Raw genomic sequence first — 6,000 nt, forward strand, 5'->3', positions numbered from 1 at the left:
CGGCCATCCGTGATCCATAGGGTCGCTGGAGTTGGCGCCGCCACTGGCGCTCCTGGCGTCAATCTCGGGCAGTTGGCCTTTTGCGGCCCCTCCGATTGCAATGAAAGCAAATCAGATATGATGTCTGAATGGTGGGGGTAGGGGCTGTGCAATCCTTGCTAAAGTGCCCAGTCTTGCCCCACTTGTAGTAGCCCGATCCTCCAGCTGTAAGGTCCTTGATGGAAGGATCTCCACCAGTGATCAATCAAGCATAAGAAATAAAGAAGAAATGGAGTAGAAGATGGAATGAAACTTGAGCTTGCATACAATTCACACAAGGAAATGTCTGATACAACTCAAGGACCGAAAACTACCAAAGTACAACTCTCTAGATCTGACAGCCTGACAATCTATATATACCCACAAGGACCGAAAACAGTTTTCTGTCAGCAGACCAAAAACTGGTTTTCGGTCACACCTTAACCGAGAACTTGCCTAGACTGAAAAACGGCAAACATACACAAAAGACTCCAAAATACAAAGACAACTGCCCTAACTCATCTATATATTGGATGCCTAGCCCAAACCATGTATATTGGCCCTTCAATCTCCCCCTTGGTTTGGGGCTAGCATGATTAAGTCTTTGTCAACCACCAGCACATCTGACTTTCCCATAGCTCCATTCCACATCTCCTTTTGAATGATATCAGCAACCATGGCAGTGTACTCCTTAGCAGCAGACTCAAAAAGGTCTTCATCCACCTTGATCTGATGATGAGAAAGCTCATGTATATCCTACCTTCCAAATTGTAGCAGATCCCTCTTGTCATATAGACGAATACATCCATGTTCAAGTTTGATGACAGCGGAAGCTGTGGTTTCATTAAACACCCAGTATTGCATGGATTTTAGAGATCCATCTGGATGGTTCTGAAGGATAGGAATCTGCTTTACTTGAGCAGTAGCGGGCCACATCACAGACCTAAGTGGCTGATTGGTTTTGGGATCAATGACACTCGGGTATACCTTGATGATAGACTCTACAGTCTTCATTGAGGGAAAGCCCTTTGCCACTTGACCTTCCAAAAATAACTTGAACTGTGTCGCCTTGGGATCATTTGATGGATTTGCAAAAGGAGCCTTAGACAACTCCGCAAGATCAACCCTGGTCCAAGAGTGGAAGTCATGAGCATCTTTATACAATTCGGTATTTCCACTCTTCCTTCTCATGATCCACATGTTCAGAGTGTCGTGGAATCCCCATGAGATGATCCCAGACCTGTCACCATAAACGTCTCTGAAGCGATTTTCTCCAAGATCCGTAAAGGTGATGTTTGGTTGTTCCCCGGGAGCATTCTGATCAGAGCTCCTCTTGAATAAAAATTGACCCTTCTCGGCAGACTTAGCTAGTTTAGCACGTTTTAATGCCACGACAGTTGGAGCCTGCGCTGGTTCTTTGTCAAAACGATCGACAACAGTGGTTGTTCTTGTAGGAGTTGGAACTATGGGAGCGTCTTGATTTGGAAGATAGACCCTTGGCTCATCGACAGATGATTTGAATTTGTCACCAAATTCTTCTTCCATCTTCTTCTTCAAATCATAATAGCCTGCGGTCAACAAACCAAAATGCGTGTGAAGATCAGTGATCTGCTTCGTCTTCAGAGCTTTATCTTCAAGAAGATCGGCAACTTGAATATTGAGCTTGGCGTTCTCAGTTTGAAGGTCTGCAACCTTGATATCAAGCTCAATATTTTTCTGGTTTAGCACACTAATCTCCTTTCTCAGCTCAGGCATTGAGGCATCATCATCTCCAGATATACCTTCCTCAAAGGATATACGTTTTCCACGAGAGGAGTGTATTGGACTTAAATTCTGAGCCATATGCATGGCTAGCTTCTCTGAGGCAGCATCATGAAAAGGCCTAGGAGGAGATGATCCCTGGCCAGCTGACGAACCACCAACTTCATGGGTTGAGCTGGGGCCTTCTTGAATGGGCACAGATGAGGAAGGGGCAACTGTTGTAGATGGAGGAGTCTCTGTGGTTTGAGTTGGGTCCGGAAAAACTACTCCCACCCTTGGATCAATTCTGCGTCTTTTCATCGGGGGCTGGGAGGTCATGACTGTCTGGGTATCACTTGTAATTGGCTCGGATGTAGGAACCACATTATCAAGGGGAGGAATCCCTGATGATGTGTCCTTTTGAGTTGAAGAATCAGCCGCTTGAACGGTAACCGGAGGCTCAACTTCTCGATCGTCAGCTTTCTCCCTTATCTCCGGTGTTTGATTGGCACCATCATCGATATCGTTGAGGAAGTCATTGAGGTTTTCATTTGACAAAGGGTGCTCAAGTCCAGTAAACTGCATTTAAACATCATCTTCGTCGTAACCAGACAGATCAAGATTCTCATACTCATCCTCTTCTCCTCCTTCAGTCTCAGTGAATTCTTCTGTAGTTCCCTCACTGAAGTCACTCTGAACCGCCACGTTTGTGAGATCATGCTCTGAAGCAACAATGGCAGTTGGAACAATAGTCTCAATCTCATTGTCTGACGTATCGATAACATCGTCATTCACATTTGCATGTTCTGACGATGCTTGATCAGTTGACATTTGTTCAGACGATCCATGGGATTCTGAAGAGTCTGACAGCTCAGCAAACTTTCCAAATTTCACGAGAGGGTACTTCCCTTGGAACATTATTTTCCCCTTTCGGTTCTGCTTGATTAGGCTCACAGTGTTTGGTCTGAAAGCTTTCAAGTCAAGTGTTTCTCCTGTCTTGACCAGATCGGGAAATAGGCGGTTGATGAAGATTTGAATAAATCTTGGATAGAGCAGGAATTGATCCTTCGACTTCTTGTTAGCATTAGAAACCATCTCCTCCAAGATAAACCTTGAGAAGTTGAAGTCAATCCCGGCAGCCAATGCAACGATCGCCTGAGTGTTTCTCGAGGATATTTCGTCTGAACCACCCTTTCTCCCAGATACACAGTTGACAAAAATGTGGGCTAGAAACCTCCAGTAAGGAGGTAACAGCTTCTTCAGGGTAGGTGGAAAGACTCCTTCGTATCCCATCTTCTCGAGATACTCATCAACCAGTCTCAGATCTATATCAGTTGGGAAGGTAGCTTTGTCATCAATCTTCAAGATATCTCTGATGACTTGCTCAAAGATAACAACTTTGCATCCTCTGACAGAAGCTTCAATTGTCGTTGATCCATTTTCTCCATTCTTGACACTTGCAGATCTCCAAAATTCGTTGATCAGGTTCAGATAAATGACTGGGTTCCAGGTTAGTGCAGTGAAGATGCGGCATTCCCTTAGCCCGTGCATCATTGATTTGAATTCGTTGTGTGCTACTGGAGGATCATCAAGAAGAATGGACACGTTGTGACTTTCTGCAACTTTGAGACTTGCCATTTTATCTGCACAAAACAAGCCAGGTGAGAAAACATTTGATTATAACAAATTAAAATTATTTTCTCAATTATGTCAATTAATTTTGGCCATTTTAATTGAATTTTATTAGACAAACATGGGTTCTCGGTCAAGGTAGTTAGACCGAAAACTCATGGACCGAACACTGTGAAGACCGAAAGCCACATTGGACCGAAAACAGCTTCGACCGAAAGCTGTCCAAGCCGGCTTGATCGAAAACGGCTCGGCTCGACCGAAAGCCGGTGATCAGCCGAAAGCTTGGACCGAAAGCCGATGGACCGAAAGCTCGCCGACAGATCTTGTTTTCGCGATTTAGCCATGATTTCACGGTCGATTCTCAATAAAAACTACATAGCTGGGTCGGAATCTTCATACCTTCAAGAAAATCAAGTTAATTCGAGAAAATAACACAAAAAGTTTTCGAGATTTTAGAGAGGATTTAGAGGGTTTTCGGTTTGCTGAGGAAAATGAGGGAAGGAACTGATTTTCGGGGTCCGTTTTTCTTTATATACCTGATCCGAATTTAGTGGGCTGCACCCGAAAATGTGTGAGGCCCAATACTCAAAACAATTTTAAGAACAAAACTCTTGGAGGATTAAAATAAAATAGAATAAAATAAAATAAAAAACTTTCTAAATTTTACCAATCCAAAAAAATAAAAATAAAAATAAAATAAAAACATTTTCTAAAATTTATCAATCCTAAAAATGAAAATAAAATAAAATAAAATAAAAATACTAAAGTTTTGATTCAACCTAAATTTAATCCTCTATCTTGAAATTGATTGACCTTTTGTGAAATGGGATCAAAGTTGTTAGACAATCATTTTCTATTTATCAGTCCCTCTCCTTTCATGAATAGATCTGGTCGATCGCCGGTATTGTGGTCCACTTAAGCACGAAAAATTGTGACAAATTTTAGGAATGCTATCAGTGATAGGACAAATTGATCCTAAGTTACTAGATAAAAATACCTAAGGACCATTTATCTAACGACGACCAAGGATATTGTTGTCCACCTAAATTGAGCAGCGAGATCTACAGACAATCTAGAATTGTTCAATTTTAAGTATACTAGAACATGTTTCCCGCTTCCTGACATACCCCAATAGTCAAGAACTTCCGAGATACTCCTTACTTTAGGTGAGCAGACTATTATTCATAGAAAGGATAGATTTAGAATGCATATGATGTACACTCAGGTCAGATCTTTCAATCACGCAGAGAGTGAAACATATGACTGACTAGAATTTCAGAGGGATTGAGAAGTAGAAGGTTGCATATGCTGTGTACCAGGTCGGATTGTTAATCACGCAAAGGAGACAGCATATGGCTAACAGATAGGAAGAATTGCATAGATAGAAGATGCAGGGAAATAGAGTTGCATATGCTGCAGTCCAGGTCGGATCTTTCGATCACACAGAAGAGGCAACATATGACTAACAGAAGGAGAGAAAGAAAATAATTTCCTACATACCTACTTTATCGGAATTCCCCAGTCGCCCCGTCAATACCGGAATTAAGGACAGAATCCATACATCGAGGAGAAGTTAAACCACGGTTCTAGATACAGGTTCTTTAATGTGACTGGTGGATTCTCATGTATATCTCCCTGCTCAACCTATCCAAGCGTCGTATTGTCAGGCTAAATGGAACTATCTAGGTCAGAGTTTATAAAGTCTCTAGATTCCTTAAGTTCATCTGCACCTAGTCAAGTCCATTAAATTTTCCGTGCCTACCAGTGCATCGAACACAGAGCCTAGACAATTTAGCTTTGGTACTTTATGCAGACTCAGATTGCCTGTTATCACAAGCTGATATCACTTCCCATCACATCACTTCACAATAATATTTTTGATTTTTCTGTTTTTCTAATGTTTTTGGATTTTCTGATTTTCTATTGTTTTTGGATTTTCTGATTTTCTAATTTTTGTTTGGTTTTTGTTTATTTCTCCCCCTAAATTTGTGCATGGGTGAGAATGAAATTAAAATGCGCAAATTTAAACTAACCTAAACAAAAATTAATCCTCAAAGCGAATCATTTTCAAAAAGTTTACCAGCACATCGAATCGAGCTTTGTTAAACGGCTTGGTGAACAGATCCGCCACATTATTAGCAATGTGAACCTGTTCTAGCCGAATGAGCGATCGCTCATAACAATCTCGGATAAAATGAACTTTGATGTCGATGTGCTTGGTTTTTGAGTGCTGGACCGGATTTTTAGCAATTTGGATCGCAGCCTCGTTATCACAGAATATAGGGGTTTCTTGAAAATTCAAACCGTAATCCAACAGCTGATGTTGGATCCATATGACTTGAGAGCAACAAGCAGACGCAGCTACGTATTCTGCTTCTGCTGTTGAGGTCGAGACAGTATGCTGCTTCTTGCATTGCCAAGACACCAGCCTATCTCCGAGAAATTGACATCCGCCGAAAGTCGATTTCCTGTCAAGCTCGCAGCCGCCATAATTGCTGTCTGCAAAAGCATAAAGATCAAATTCGGAATTTTTCGGATACCAAAGACCCAGTTTTGGGCTGCCTTTGAGGTACCAAAAAATTCTTTTAAAAGCAATAAAATGAGACAGTT

The sequence above is a fragment of the Lactuca virosa genome, chromosome 5 (assembly GCF_052849685.1).
Source record: "Lactuca virosa cultivar CGN04683 chromosome 5, Lactuca_virosa_CGN04683_v6, whole genome shotgun sequence".
Lineage (NCBI taxonomy): Eukaryota > Viridiplantae > Streptophyta > Magnoliopsida > Asterales > Asteraceae > Lactuca > Lactuca virosa.